This window comes from Mauremys reevesii, linkage group 1 (genome assembly GCF_016161935.1).
Source record: "Mauremys reevesii isolate NIE-2019 linkage group 1, ASM1616193v1, whole genome shotgun sequence".
Lineage (NCBI taxonomy): Eukaryota > Metazoa > Chordata > Testudines > Geoemydidae > Mauremys > Mauremys reevesii.
In genome coordinates this window covers 110,996,139-111,012,524 of record NC_052623.1, presented here as the reverse complement: position 1 = coordinate 111,012,524, position 16,386 = coordinate 110,996,139, and the positions used below count along the sequence as shown (strand labels likewise).

At 47.7% G+C, this 16,386-nt stretch overlaps 1 protein-coding gene across 6 annotated transcripts in view; it reads left to right on the top strand.

Annotated features, from left to right (window-relative positions):
* The window catches only part of LOC120382995 (zinc finger BED domain-containing protein 5-like), a 63,944-nt gene that overhangs the window by 33,025 nt on the left and 14,533 nt on the right, over positions 1-16,386 (top strand). For 2 of the 6 annotated variants that reach the window (XR_005588324.1, XR_005588323.1), the window contains exon 2: positions 8,106-8,257. The exons of the other annotated variants lie outside the window; for them this stretch is intronic. The gene's annotated coding sequence lies outside the window, so the exon portion shown is untranslated. The remainder of the gene's footprint in view (positions 1-8,105; positions 8,258-16,386) is intronic. 6 annotated transcript variants of the gene reach the window in all.

Below are 16,386 nucleotides of genomic sequence, written 5' to 3'. Positions count from 1 at the left end.
CACGCAGGGGAACTCCCTGCCCCAGCTCACCCCTGCCCCGCCTCTTTCCCGAGCACGCCGTGGCCACTTCACTTCTCCCACCTCCCAGGCTTGCGGCGCTTAAGCTGATTGGCACTGCAAGCCTGGGAGGCTGGAGAAGTGAAGCAGCCACAGCATGCTCGTGCTCGTGCATGGAGCAGGGATGAGCTGGGGCAGATGTGGGGGGGTGCTTCAGGGCGGAGGGTGAGGAGCTGCAATGGGGGGCACCTCAGGGTGGGGGGGAACTGCCGCGGGGAGGCACAAGGTTAAAGTTTTGCCTAGGGCACGAAACAGCCTCTAAGCAGGACTGGTGCAAGGATAAGATGAACGAACAAGAAGCAATGGGCTTAAACTGCAGCAAGGGAGGTTTAGGTTGGACATTAGGAAAAAGTTCGTAACTGTCAGAGTGGTTAAACATTGGAATAAACTGCCTAGGGAGGTTGTGGAATCTCATCTCTGGAGATATTTAAGAGTAGGTTAGATAAATGTCTATCAGGGATGGTCTAGACAGTATTTGATCCTGCCATGAGGGCAGGGGACTGGACTCGATGACCTCTCAAGGTCCCTTCCAGTCCTAGGGTCTATGAATCTATGAAAAGTCCAAACTGACTGCAGAGTTGCAAATGCCATATTTATACACTTAACTTTAGGCATCCAGGCTTGCAAATGTGCTCCATATTGCAGAGAAGACCTATTTGCTAATGCTCTTGGGTGTTTTTCTCTTCTATTTTTGGAGTGCTACATAGAGTATTTCATTTGCCATTTGTTTTCTTGTGGTGGTGATGTTGACCTTCTGTATCACTGAAGAAGTTAAGCGAACATGCTTGTTCCGTCAATCTGGCAAATGGGAAGAAAGAGAAAAGAACAAATAGGACATCACAGGATGCTAAGAAAATGACTTCTATTTATAGCCTGGGACATTTTCAGACATGTAAACACCTCTCTTAATTGCAGACCCTGCAGCATCACTCTGGGGATTATCGAATTGCTTGGAAAGCTGGCAGCCATATATGGCATACCAATGAAAGACTTGACAAGGCTAATTGTGTTCCAAGCTGTTTTCAGCACTAGTGGGAAATGAGGTCTGTGTTCTGCATGTACTGCACAAACTAAGTGGCTGACTGAGATGGGGCCCCTATAAAGGTAACAGGATCCATAAGCACATGACATTTCACTGATGAACTTGGTCTCAGGAATTTGCAAAGCAGCAGCATGTTTTTGAGGAATGGGATGTCCTATGGAAAAAGCCTTTATATCCTTTGGAAAGTTTGATTGGTAGTCAGGATTTAAAGACCCTCCTCCATCCCTTCTCTGTAACATTAAGAAGGCAGAAGTCATTAACTAACTAGGTCTCCCTCCCTGGACATGGGATTTTTCCATCCCAAAGTGATTTTTTTTTCCCATCCATTAACATGACTGAAATCTATACTCATGAAATGTTAAAAGTTCCTGTAATGAGATTTTGGGATTGTCCTCTCAAATTCTCTGCTGTAGCAAATAATTGTCATTTGGATTTGTTTGTCTTCTGATCTGTAAGTCTGCATTCCCAACAAACTTACTGCCTAAGTGATTTGTTTGTTGTCCTGTAAGGATCACCTCATGAACTGCTTAACTCAAAACCTAGAGTGAGCAGGGGAAATGTCATTGGCATTGCACCTGCTTACCTGAGGCCTAAAATATGGTCTGTTCATAAGATTCAATATATTTACACAAATGTCTTTCACAGCATTTGTAATGTGTTCACCATCTGTTTCTGGGCTCTGGTAGATGAGACAGGTAGCTCTTAAGTCCTTAAGAGCTCCAGGGAAATCAGCTTGCTAGGCGCACGGCAGGCATGAATGTGGTATAAAAACACCTAATTGAAACAGATTTAACAGCATTTCTTCCATTTTATTGGCCCAGTAATAAGTTGCAGTGGTTCTGGCTTCAGTGCATTAGAGATTCTTGTTCTCTAGCGTGCAAAATCTGAGTGACATGTGCACTTTTCCAGGACACCTCTCTGACTCTTCCCTTGTATACTGACAATTTGATGTAAAATTCTGACTCTAACCACGTGTGCAGGGCTGTTTAAGAGCCAATGTTGTGAGCCTAGGCATAATTGAGGGTTTCACTTTTCAGAGCAAAGAATCCTGGAAAATATCGTCACTTAGGGATTGTTAGTATTATGTGACTGAGGAATCCTTTGACAGCCAGAACTATATAAGGAGGAGCCTGTGACTCAGTGAGAACGGGGGGAGTGGAGGTATGACCTAGGTTTGCAGGCAGGAGGTGTGGGAAAACGGCTAGGGAGGCTGGTGGAATAGAGAGAGGGGAAAGGTCTGGAAGGAGCCTTGCAACACAATAGACAAAGACCCCAAGGAAGAGTAATGAGTAGGAAGAAATCTGGAAGGGAACCAGTGCTTGCATTTATTTAGGGGTCTAGGCTGGGACTCTCCGTGAGAGTGAGAGGAGGCTCCTCTTCTATGGTTCTATGCGCAAACATGGCAAACGGATTGCTAGGCCCAAGAGCTGGATAACAGAGGAACTATAGTGCAGTCAGGGTGAAGATAATTATGTGGCCCCTTTGATGGCACACCGTGAACAAAGATGGGAAAATTTTAGTTCCCATTATATTTTAACTTTGGAAGGGGTGGGTGTTTATGGTTTAAGCGGAGGGCTAAACCACCTCAGAGATCCAACAGCACTGAGAGCCTGAGGATCACTAGGGGGACATAGCAGGTTGGCTATACAGGGGAAACTGAGGCAGGTGCGTGACTAGAAGCCCAGGGAGGTAAGGCCATCTTGACACAGTGACAAACTCTATTTGAGTCACTCAAATTCATTCTTGGGCTTCAAACTTAGATTTACAGTAACTCATAGGGGGGTCGACCTAAGATACACAACTTCAGCTACGCTATTCGCGTAGCTGAAGTCGGCGTATCTTAGGTTGATTTACCTGGCCATGAGGACAGCAGCTAGCAGAGGCAGCTCTAGCTTTTTTGCCGCCCCAAGCATGGCAGGCAGGCTGCCTTCGGTGGCATGCCTGCGGGAGGTCCACCGGACCTGTGGCTTTGGCGTACTCGCCACTGAATCTGTGGGCCAGGCGGGCCTCCAGCAGGCAAGCAGCAGGCAAAGAGGCTGATCAAAAATTCTCCATCAGAAGTGTTTGCAGGATAATCTTGCAGAGTTTTGAATCTCTTCAGCTGACTTCTATGAATCAGGTTAACAATGATCAATTTACAGTTATCAGGCCCATGCCCAGAGGGAGTTCAGGGTAATTCTGAAAACTTTTGAACATGTTGACAGACATCAAAAAAAGCAAAGCAAGCTAATAACTTTTGGGGGCACTATTAGATAAGTCAAACTGATATTCTGTTGCCGGGCTTTCAAATGCTGCTTATTACATTATAGAATTACCGTGTCTCTGATAATTCTCTACAGCGGCCTCTCACATTGGGCCTTTTAACCAAAGTCTATTTGCCAGCTCACTTAGATATGCTCACTGTATGCTGACACTCCAGCTTTCTTTGGTATTTTTGGTTTCCTTGCCCATAAGAACCACTCCTTAAAATGGCCTGTTTCTCTGACATTGGGATTGAAACTTGTTCTGTCTATAGCTTGTTCTGTCTTTGTTTCTCTAGTCTACAGCAATTAGATGTGGGTTTGGGTTTTTTTTTTGTTTTTTTTTTAAATACAATTGGTTTTTCCTCTTTCCTTCCCAGTAAAAAATAAAATAGTCACACTCCTTATTCAATGTAGATGCCATTCATATTTGATACTGATCTAAACAAAGGGAACCGACCAGCGCATTATATGGACGGTACTTGGGACAACTCATTTTTTTTTAAAGTGTTTTAGTATTGTTACCCCTTTGGACTGGAGTGGTTAACCAATATTCATGGTCTTGCAGGTTGTATGTTAGGAGGAGAAATTGATGAGGTATTTCCTTGATGGAGTCTTGTTTATTACAAAGAATGTATAAAGTCCTCTATTCCTGAACACAGTAGGAATCAAATGGGAGGCAGTTTCTTAGCTCACAGTTGAAGCCTCTTTCCAACTAGTACTGTGCCCAAAAAGCTGTCTCTCCAGGTAAGTGCCACTCTCCCAGTGCTCTGGTAGCTGTCTCTCTGACTTTTTTTGACTCCTTTTTCTCTGCCCATTCTCTAGGTGCTTCTGCTCACAGTCACACACAACTCCACCAAAACAGCTGTGCCCACATAGTTCTGCTGCTGACAAGCCTGGGTTTTGAGGAGTGGCTCCAATTGTTTCGGCTATCTTACTCCAACAAGGAGCTTAACTGTTTATGATGTTTATCCTACCAGCTTCAATGAGGTTTCACCCATCCCCCATCAGAACAGTATTTTAAAGTCAGAATATTCTTATTAGGATAAACTCTAGCTCTAGCCACTGGTGATTAATCTCTGTTTAAACTCAACATGTATCTTTAAAATGTAGGCTTTACCATGGTTACAAATAAAATCCTCTCAGGGAATCTTCAAATTTTAAGAATAATTATTCGGCAAGCAATGGAAGGTCAGCTGACAAATAGTTGTTAAGGAATATACAGTAAAAGCTGTATTGTGCGGCACTTTACCAGATGGAAAGCTTTATGAACCAGCATTTCTGATTTTCATTGAAAATCCGGTTTATAGTACGGTTGGCCCGGGGCAGACTCCCTACCTGACTCTGAGTGGCTCCCCGCAAGTGGGGACCTGTCCCTGCTGCTCCTAGGCAAAGCCATGGCTAGGTGGCTCTGCACACTGCCCCCGCCCGCCCTGAGTGCTGGCCCCGCAGTTCCCATTGGCTGGGAGCCATGCCTCTGCCTAGGAGCAGCAGGGGACAGATCGCTGCTTGCAGGGAGCTGCCCAAGGTAAGCGCCACCCAGATCCATCAGCCCTCACCCCGTCCTGTGCCCCAATCCCCTGCCCTGAGCCTCCTCCCACACCCAAACTCCTCCCTAGAGCCCGTGCCCCACACTCCCTCAAATGCCCCAACCCTACCCCTTCACCCCCTCCCTCACCCAAACTCCCTCCCTCTTAGTTAACTGGAATTTTTCACTTAGCTGCACCTCCCCATTCTTCCAACATGCTGGATAAAGAAGCTGTTATTGTACTGTACTATATGCATTTCTAGTTAGCTGAAGTAAGAATCCAAAACTATATAATTTGGTATAATCAGGGGGTCAATAAGGCCTAAACTAGGTTTGCTTTTGAGGTTCTGGCTCTAGTTTAGAACATTACTTGCATTTGGAATCCACCTCCAGCAAGAGACAAGAGCACAAATACTACAGAGTGAAGTGAAAGTCAGAAGACCCCTGTGAGTCTTTTTTTTACAATTTAAAATGAAATGCACCTGTTCTTGCCTGCTTCCTCCCAGCAACTATTTACAGAAGCTATTTATTGTATTTCTTTTGTTTATACCTATTAACTTTAAAGGTTTAATTGGATGGACTGAGAGGTCCTGAACCCAGGAAAGGCAATACAGTCTAGGAATTAGTGACTGAGAGCCAGGAGATGTGAATTCTAGTTCTGATCACCTTGCTTCATGACCTCGGGCCTCAACTTTCAAATATGTGCATTTGCATGAACGCAGTTGTACATGCTTGCTGTGTATTTATGCACATAAATGGTCATTTAGATGCCTAATCTGTATATGCAAATTCCTAGATAACATGCACAAATCAAATAGACATGTTTTCTTAAATGCCTAAATTCCTGTGTATGTACATAACACTACTATTTGAATATACGACCATAGAAATTTGGTCCTTTACAGCTCCGTCCTTCAGTTTATCCATCTGTGAAGAATCTAATGTCCACCTTTATAAGGTGTTTAGGTACCCTGAGATGACGTGTATGTAAATACAAACTGTTATCCTTTACATATTTAGTGACATGGTTCCAGAATCAATTTGTTTGCCCATAACACTAGTATTCATTGTTTATATGATGACTTACCGTTCGCTAACCCACAGCTATGTTAACTACAAACTTGTGATTTCTGTGTTAGTTTTTTTGGTTTGAGAGTAATCCTATATTATAATCCAAACTAACTTCTGTAGTCTTAAGGGAGTCTAATAAAACAATTAGCAAAAGTATTTTGGGATAATTACTTTAGTGCTCGTTAAAGTGAGACATGTATAGTGGTGCTTACCTTTTGTTTAGCTGTAACCAAGAGCTACGCTAATGCACCTCAGTCCTGACCTGCATAGCCTCTGCTCTTTTAGGGCTGATCCAAAGCCCAGAGAAACCAACAAAGATTTCCATTGACTTCAATGTGCTTTGTATCAGGGCCTTAGTTCTGAGCCACCTTTGCCTTCTTTTTTTCCCCCTTTTTCCAGCTCACTGGTGTTGGGTCACTGGCAGGGCCGGCTCCAGGCACCAGCTTATCAAGCAGGTGCTTGGGTGGCAACTCCGGAGTGGGGCGGCACTTTCAGGTATTCAGCGGTAATTCGGTGGAGGGTCCCTCACTCCCGCTCGGAGCAAAGGACCTCCTGCTGAATTGCCGCAGAGCACGATTACGGCTCTTTTTGGCTGCTTGTGGCGGCAAAACCCCTGGAGCCGGCCCTGGTCACTGGATCAATCTTCTCCAGGCTTGTCAGTACAACGTTCACTCCATATCCACTCCATCCTCCCATACACAATCTATCACCATTTTCCTAACCATTCTCTTGTTCTCTACCCACAATCTTTAGTCTCAAATGCCTCTCTAACAGGATTCCCTTCATCCATCCTTTGTACAAGCCCATACCATCTCAGTCATCTCTCTTACAGCTTCTCTCCGATACCACAGACCTTGGACTCACTCCTGTTGGCATCTTTCCACATCTTGTCCAACAAGATCACCACCTTGCTGCCCTGAAACATCTCATTCCAATGCCTTCAAGTCTTCTCAAGTGCCTTTTGTTGGTCACCCGTATCCCAGATCTGTACAGAAGAGCTGGTCTTAATGTGATTTTTGTATAGTTGTCCCTTCAGGAGTCTGACCATCTGTTTATCATAAATCACTCTTCGTTTTCACCAGACCTTCCCATGTTCATCAGCCTTACTTGCAGATCTCTATTGATTTCTCCATTTGCTGCTAACCTGCCTTCCAAGATACTAAAACACAGAAACCTGACTTAGGTGCTGGACTTCAATGTTGTTCATCTGTTATGGTGCCACATGAGTCACCCCCATGACTTTAGTCTTTTCTCTATTCATTCTGAGGCTATAATTTGTTAGTTCCCTGTTCCAAGCAGGGGCGACTCTAGCCATTTTGCTGCCCCAAGCACGGCGGCATGCCACGGGGGGCGCTCTGCCGGTTGCTGGTCCCGCGGCTCTGGTGGACCTCCCGCAGATGTGCTTACTGAGGGTACGCTGGCTCTGGTGGACCTCCCGCAGGCGTGCCTGTGGATGCTCCACCGGATCTGCGGGACCAGCGGACCCTCCGCAGGCATGCCTGCGGGAGGTCCACTGGAGCCGCCTGCCGCCCTCCCGGCGACCGGCAGAGCGCCCCCCGCGGCATGCCGCCCCAAGCATGCACTTGGTGTGCTGGGGCCTGGAGCCGACCCGGTTCCAAGCATCAATCATCTGGACCAAATCTTCCTTGCTATAAGCCACTAGTGCAATGACATCTTCATAGATCAACTTTGTACCACCTTCCATTTGGATTTGCTTACTTATGAAGTCCCTCACAATTATGAAATGTAATGGACTAAGATCCCTGATGGACCATCATACAAACCCATCATACGAACCCATCACCATCTGGACAAGGTCCTCTGGTACCCCATAGAATTGTAACAGAGGCACCAGCAGTCATCTAGGTATTTTGTTGAATGCTTTCTCAAAACTGAGGGAAGCCCAACATTTCCCTCCAGCTTCTTTTCCACCAACTGTCTAGAGATGGACAGACCATCTGTCATTTCTTTTCCTTTTCTGAAACCAATTTGCTCCTTTCCTAAAATAGTTGCATTCGTTGAACAGTGGAGCCTATCTATGATTCTCTCTAACAGTTCCATGCAGTGGGATAGCAGCTTAATTCCTCAGTACTTCAAATAGATGTCTCACTTTTTCACTTGTGTATCACTACTAGTGTGTATTTCTCCATTCTCTTCTCTTTTGAAGCTGCATGCAGGACTCACATGAACCAGCATACACCAACCTCTCTCAAGGCTTCAGTCATTTCCACTGGGACTTTGTTTGGACCTGCTGCTTTTCCAGGTGTCCCCTTCAGCAGTGCAGCCTTGGCATCTGACTCGGACAGGTCAATGACTTTGGTAATTATCAGCTCACACAATGGTACTACAGCATATAAAGGGTTCGTCTAATTAAGTAGACCCTCATAGTATTCTCACCATGGGGGTTATGTACTGTCTCCTGTCACAAGCAGTATGCTCCTGCATTCTTTATGAATGGTGTGTTCACTCCATCTTCCCTCCTTGTGTTTCTTGTCAATGTGATAGTATATTTCTTTTTGGCAATTTGAGGGAAGTTGTTCAGCTCAATACACAGCTCATCTAAAGCTAGGTTTTTTACGTGTCTGACTGCTTACTCAGCTGCTCACTTGGAGGTTCAATTGTTTCTTTAGAAGGGTTATTTTCCACCACCTTTCTGGATTTTCTCCTATTTCTTACTGCTTTCTGCACCTCCTCATTCTACCACTGTTCTTCATGAGATCTTGATCTACTCCACTTAGTACAGCCACACAGCATCTCAGCTTCTCAGATCAATACATTCTTGAAAATATACAAATTCAAACAGCAGAAGAGATGGGGTGTATCTCTTTGCTCAAACCTTGCAACTGTCTCCCTAAATTTATCTACATTCATATTGTGCAGTCTCCATCTCCTGATACAAGTTTCACTGAAGCAAAGCTCCTGCTGAGTGCATTTGCCAGTTGTGACCGTTACTACCAATGGCTTATGTTAGGGTTGCAACCATTTTGCTCAGGGTAACCTTACAATCCTTAACCATCTTCCTCTGGTTCAGTCAGGTTAAAAAGGTTTCTATTTGCATTCTTACTCCACCGCTTCAATATTATGTAAATATTACTTTCTCTTTTCTTAAACCAAATGTTGGGACTCACCCACTGATTGCCTAGGCACATGTCAAGCAGTGCAGTGCCCTCTGCATTCTGCGACCCCAGTGCATACCATCCCAGTATCTGCTCATAGCCATATCAACTTGAGCCTGTATGGGCATTGAAATCCCCCAGGATAAGCAGCAATTCCTCTGGTCCAGCCTTACCTGCTAGGTTCTACAGGCTCTACCTAACCTTTCCCTTCTCGTCCCCCAGGGTAACCTTAGAATCATGGAAGATTAGGATTGGAAGGGACCTCAGGAGGTATCTAGTCCAACCTCCTGCTCAAAGCAGGACAACCCCAACTAAATCGTCCCAGTCAGGGTTTTGTCAAGCCAGGGCTTAAAAACCTCTAAGGAAGGAGATTCCACCACCTCCCTAGGTAACCCATTCTAGTGCTTCACCACCCTCCTAGTGAAATAGTTGTTACTTTTCACTTGTGTATCAGTACTAACCCTAACCTTGTTGTGGGGCATATACAATTCTACAAATACCTGTGTTCCTTGGCTTGTCTTCAGACGGCCTTTAAATGCTCATTCACCCTGATGATTTCTTGAGTTTTACAAAGTTTGTCATGAACCACCTTCCACTGCACCTCTGAACATGCATTACTTGTGTTCTTAGCTCTCCTTCGTGAGAAATTTCCTGGGCTGTTGCTTTAACACTGCAGGGTCAGGTGATCATGTCACCTGGTAATGGACATCATTTTGGACTTCTGGTATTTTTCCACTGAAAGTGGGTGGCAGTCAAACTAGGAAACAAGGGATTTCTACCATATAAAAATCCTATTTAAGGCTGGGGAGTGAGTTAATCTTGGCTCTTCTTTACTGCCTCCACACCCAAGAAGCAAGACTGCTAACACTGGAAGAAACAAAGGAATTAAGCTTGGGGGGGGGGGGGAGCTGAGCCCAGGCAAGAAAGTAAGGTTACCAACTTTCTAGTCACACAAAACCGAACACCCTCATCCTGCTCCATGCCCTGCACCTCCTCTGAGGTCCCACCCATTCTCCAAGGCCCTGCCCCCGCTCACTCCACCCCCCTGCCTCTGTCACTTGCTCTCTCCACCCTCCCTCACTCACTCATTTTCATCAGGCTGGGTCAGCAGGAGGGGTGAGGGCTCCGGGGTGGGGCCAGGGATGAGGGGTTTGAGGTGCAGAAGGTGGCTCTGGGCTGGTGCAGGGGGTTAGGCTGTGGGGGAGTAAGGGCTCCAGCTGGAGGTGCAGACTCTGGGGTGGTACTGGGGATGAGGGGTTTGGGGTGCAGGAGGCTGTTCTGGGCTGGGACCGAGGGATTTGGAGGGCGGGGGTGGGGTTGGGGTGTGGGAGGGGGTCAGAGGTGCAGGCTCCAGGCAGCACTTACCTTAAGTAGCTCCCAGAAGCAGCGGCATGTCCCCCTTCAGGCTCCTACATGGAGGCGGGCCAGGTGGCTCTGGATGCTGCCTCATCCACAGGCACCACCCCCGCAACTCCCATTGGCCGCAGTTCCTGGCCAATGGGAGCTGCGGAACTGGTACTTGGGGCGGGGGCAGCACGCAGAGCCCCATTGCTGCCCCTACACCCTAGGAGCTGAAGGAGGGACATGCCGCTGCTTCCGGGGAACCACGCGGAGCCACGGCAAGCAAGGAGCCTGCCTTAGACACGCTTCACCACCAACCGGACTTTTAACAGCCCAGTTGACAGGTGCTGACTGGAGCCGCCAGGGTCCTTTTCAACTGGGTGGTCCAGTCGAAAACCAGATACCTGGCAAGCCTACGAGAAAAGTCAGCCTGTGAAGGGTCTATCTGGAGATTTAAGCTGCAAGCGGTGCAGTTTACCTTCAAGAAAATCTGCAATTTGCATAAAACAACATTTAGGGTGAGAAATTACTATTTGTAGCCTGTTTCTTTAATATATTAAAGCCTAGTTTGCATGTTTTATTTGCTGAGTAATCTGCATTAATCTTTATGCTATCCCTTATCACTTAGAATCTACCTTTTGTAGTTAATAAACTTGTTTTTTGTTTGTTCTAAAACCCAATTTGTGCGATTCATAATGGGGGGTGGGGGAGGAAGCTGTGCATATCTTCCTCAACATTGAGGGAGGGAGTGAATTTCATGAGTGTAGGCTGCATAGATCTCTATATAGCGCAAAACAATATAATTTGGGGTTTACACCCCAGAGGGTGTATGCACTTGAGTTCTGGGCAATCCCTGAGCTAAGACTTTCCACACACAGCTGATTGCAGACTCTGTGTGATTCTACAGCGGCGTGTGTCCCTACCTGTTGTGTGTCCCTTCCTCAAACAACGCTCAGCAAACCCCACTCCAGCCCTAATCAGAAAACTCCAAGTCAGGTTCACACCCACGTATGTCTTAGCTTGCAATTCACCCCTCCTTGGGTCGGGAGCTGATCCCCTGGGCCCCACAGCAGAACAGGCTGAGGGGGCCCAGGCTGGTGGAACAGGCGGGCTCAGTGGGACCCCAGCACATCAGGTGGCACCCCAGAAGGGGTGCCCAAACCGTCACAGTGTATAAGAGTTCAAGTTGAGTTGTGAATGTGGATTTGCAAGTAGGTGTCGTGATGTAGCAGACATTTTGTTGGTAGAGCAGGGGGATAACTAATTCTATTAGCTTTTTATATTGCTCATAGTTAAATTGCAAAGGTAAAGGGTTGGTAACAGTGGTTTCCATTTAGTCCCTAGTGGTCCTACCAGCAAATGTAGCCCGTTTGCCAGTTTTACACATTTAAAGACTGAGGGCTGGAAAAAACAGTACTGGAATGTGTCTGGCAGGGCTGTGCGAGAAATCTGGACTGTGTTGGCCACATCAAGCATGGCTAACGGCCCTTACTTAAAACAGAAGTGTAAAATTGACCACATTTAAACAGCCTAATTCTCAGATCGGCATGCAGAGTCCACTGATAGCCTGTTAACAACTTCTAACGTGGTAATTTCAGAAGCTTGCATTAGATGATGAGTGGTGTATCTCCCTGTAATTGTGGCTGGTTGAACTATAACAGGTTAGTTTTCTGGCTTCAAACTTTTTCTTACTTGGAATAAAAAAATTTAAAATGAAGGCAGACTGATTTGAGGTAAATTGTGTTAAACTTAGGCCTGGTCTACACTAGGACTTTAATTCGAATTTAGCAGCGTTAATTCGAATTAACCGCACACCCGTCCACACCAGGAAGCCATTTAATTCGACCTAGAGGGCTCTTTAGTTCGAATTCGGTACTCCACCCCGACGAGGGGAGTAGCGCTAAATTTGACATGGCTATGTCGAATTAGGCTAGGTGTGGATGCAAATCAAACTTAGTAGCTCCGGGAGCTATCCCACACTGCACCACTCTGTTGACGCTCTGGACAGCAGTCCGAGCTTGGATGCTCTGACCAGCCACACAGGAAAAGTCCCGGGAAAATTTGAATTCCTTTTCCTGTCTGGACAGTTAGAATCTCATTTCGTGGTTGGACATCGGGGCGAGCTCAGCAGCACCGGCAGCAATGCAGAGCTCTCCAGCAGAGGAGTTCATGTAATCTCTGAATAGAAAGAGGGACCCAGCATAGACTGACTGGGAACTCTTGGATCTGATCGGTGTGTGGGGCGAGGAGTCTGAGCTTTCGGAGCTGCGCTCCAAAAAACGGAATGCAAAGACCTACGAGAAGGTCTCCAAAGCCATGAGAGACAGAGGATGCAGCCAGGCTGCAACGCAGCGCCGCGTGAAAGTCAAGGACCCCAGACAAGGCTACCAAAAAATCAAAGCGGCAAACGGACGCTACGGAGCCTGCCACCACTGCCCCACCAGTGACCATGGACTCTGACGATGGGACAGTGTCGACGGCCAGTTCCTCGGCGATGTTCGCGGACGGGGAAGATGAGGAAGGGTTTGTGGAGGACGAGGCAGGCGACAGCGCTTACAACGCTGGTTTCCCCGACAGCCAGGATCTCTTCATCACTGTCACGGAGAGCCCCTACCAACCGTCCCCGGTCATTAACCCGGACCCTGAATCAGGGGAACGATCACTCGGTAAGTGCTTTAACCATGTAAACTTGTATTCTTAATATAACAGGAATCTGAAGTATGTGAAAAGGAGGTCTCTCTATATATGGGGATAGAACAGAAATCCTCCTGGGAGATCTCCACGAAGCTCTCCTGGAGGTAATGGAAAAGCCTCCGCAGGAGGTTCCTGGGGAGAGCTGCCTTATTGGGTGCTCCGTGGCAGCACACTTTTCTGCGCGAGGCTTTCATGAGGTACTCAGGGAGCATTGCCTCCCCGAGCACGGTTACACAGGGCCCTGGTTTGTGCTGGCTTTCACGCAGCATGCGCTCTCTATCTCCTTCAGTGACCGTCCTCAGGGTGATCTCGCTCGGAGACTCCTGCATCTAATTAGGGGAATTACTGTAATGTTACACCTGGTCCAAAGTATTTTTAAAAAATCTCCGGACAGACGGCATAGCAGAGACTCAGCGCGCTGCTGCGTGACAAGCATAACGGGAAGCCAAAGAATCAAATGGACGCTCATGGAGGGAGGGGGGACTGAGGACGCAAGGTATCCCACAGTTCCTGCTGTCTCTGAAAAGCATTTGCATTCTTGGCTGAGCTCCAAATGCTTCTAGGGTCAAACACAGTGTCCGCGGTGGGTCAGGGCATAGCTCGGCAATTTACGCACCCCCCCCCATCCCCAGAAGTGAAAGGGAAAACAATCCTCTGACTCTTTTACATGTCACCGTATCTTTACTGAATGCTGCAGATAGATGCGATGCTGCAGCACTCAACACCGACATCCTCGCTCCCCCCCCCCCCGCCATGGGTGGCTGACGGTACAATATGACTGATATCCATTGTCATCATCAGCCTATTGGCACATGGGGCAGTGCAAAAGGACTGGTAACCATGTGTACTAGCATCTGTCAGGTCCCCCAGTGTCAAGTGAACCTAATTTTTCCTGGTAGATGGTGCAGTATGGCTGGTAACCGTCTTCATCATAGCAACAGGGGGCTGAGCTTCATCAGCCCCCACCCTTCATGTGTAAAGAAAAGATTCAATTGCCCCTGGACTAGCAGCAGGATGCTGGGCTCCTCTCCTCCACACTCCTTAATGTCCTATCTGGACTATCATAGCAACTGGAGGCTGCCTTCCACTCATTTCTCACTAACAAGTCACTGGGTCTTATTCCTGCATTCTTTATTACTTCATCACACAAGTGGGGGGACAATGCTATGGTAGCCCAGGAAGGCTGGGGGAAGAATGGAATGAACAGGTGGGGTTGTTGCAGGAGCACCCCCTGTGAATAGCATACAGCTCATAATCTATGCAGGATCTGACACAGAGCAGCTGTGCTCTCTGGTTCTCTGATACAGTGGTTCTCTAGTACACTTGCCCATATTCTAGGCAGGACTGATTCTATTTTTAGATACCAAAAAGGAGGGATTGACTCAGGAGTCATTCCCAATTTTATTTTTGCGCCCTGGCTAAGAGCAGCCAGGGGCACTTATGACAGCAGCAAATGGTGCAGTGCAAAGGACTGGTAACCATGCCCATCTTATTACCAATTTATGGTATGGTAGATGGTACAGTATGGCTGGTAACCATCTCTGCTGTCATGCAAAAGCAAAAGCATGCTGCTGTGTAGCGCTGCTGGACCGCCTCTGTCAGCGGCATCTAGTACACATACGGTGACAGGCACAAAAGGCAAAACAGGCTCCATGGTTTCCACGCTGTGGCGTCTGCCAGGGCAATCCAGGGAAAATGGGCTTGAAATGATTGTCTGCTGTAGCTTTCCCGGAGGAAGGGATGACTGACGACATTTACCCAGAACCACCCGCGAAAATGGTTTTTGCCCCATCAGGCACTGGGATCTCAACCCAGAATTCACAGAGACAGACTAGACTGTGTTCATTGTTCGCAAAAATGTATCTTTGCAAGGAATTCACTCCCTTTTTCCCATCACACAGCTTCGACTGTCTCCAGACCTGCCACAGCATCCCCCTCACAGAGGCTGGCAAAGATTAGGCGGCGAAAGAAAAAGACACGGGACGAGATGTTCGCTGATCTTATGGGGTGCTCCCGAGACGAGGCGGACCAGCAGAGCCAGTGGAGGGAGACCCTCTCTCTGTACCAGCTCTCACACAGCGAACGGGAGGAGAGGTGGCGTGAGGAAGACAAGCAGGCGACTCAAACGCTGCTTGGACTAATGAGGGAGCAAACGGACATGCTCCGGCGCCTTGTGCATGTTCTGCAGGACCTCAGGCAGGAGGACAGAGCCCCCCTGCAGTGTATCTGCAACCTCCCTCCCCCGCCACAAAGTCCCATACCCCCCTCACCCAAAATAACCAGAAGGAGGGGCGCCAGAGGCCGTGAAAACTGTCACTGCACCCCAGCAGAGTGCTCAAGTACCCAAAAGCTCTCATACCCTAAATTTTGAGAAGTCCTTTCCTTCCCGCCTCACCCAAGCCCCCATCCCAGTTTCATCCCGTAACTGTCTAGTTGATAATAAAAAATACTTTTCTGTTAATTACTGTTTCCGTCATGTTCTTTTAGAGGAGACTGTGTTTGAAGGGGGGGAAGGGGGTTGGTAATTGGACAGGACAATCACCTTTACCAGGGTACAGACACGGGGGCAGGATCAGCAGCAGGTCACACACACAGTGCAGTCAGTAGGCACCCTGGTCGGTATGGGAGGTGGTTTGCAGGTTCTGTGTGGGTGGGGGGGTACGTGACTTTGTAGCGGGGGAGGGGGGTTACAGATCTCATGCAACGGTCCCTGTCCTGGACCACAGAGCCACGCAGCAGAGGAATCTGTATCCGTCCTCCCCCGCCAAAAGGCCACATAGCCCCCGCACACAGAGTCCCAAAAAGGAGGGATGGCAGGCTCCGTTGAAACATCCAGTCCGGCACTGCAGACCGCTCTGGGAGCAGGAGCCTGTCATTCCTCGAGTTTACAGGCGGTCTTTACATCACTGCACACCCTACCCAGCACAGTCAGTGTCCCAGTTTCAACCCTGTAATGCAAAGTCATCAATAAAGAAACCTTTGTAAAGTTACAGTGGAACATGTATTTTATTTTTAAACGTGTGTTGGAAGTTGGGGAAGCGGGGTGGGCGGGGTATGTAACTGCAGATGCTAGTCAACAGTCACTTGGTAAAGAAACAGGGGCAGGTTCAGCTTCTCTGTAAAGAAACTGAACAGTCACAGGTCACGCTGCTCACTGCTCGCTGGTACTTGAAGAGTTCCTTGTCGCTGTGCAAGGCGCCTGCACAGAGCTTCATGAGCCAGGGCATTAGCGGGTAGGCTGGGTCCCCGACGATCACTATAGGCATCTGCACATCCCCAAGACTTATTTTGTGGTCC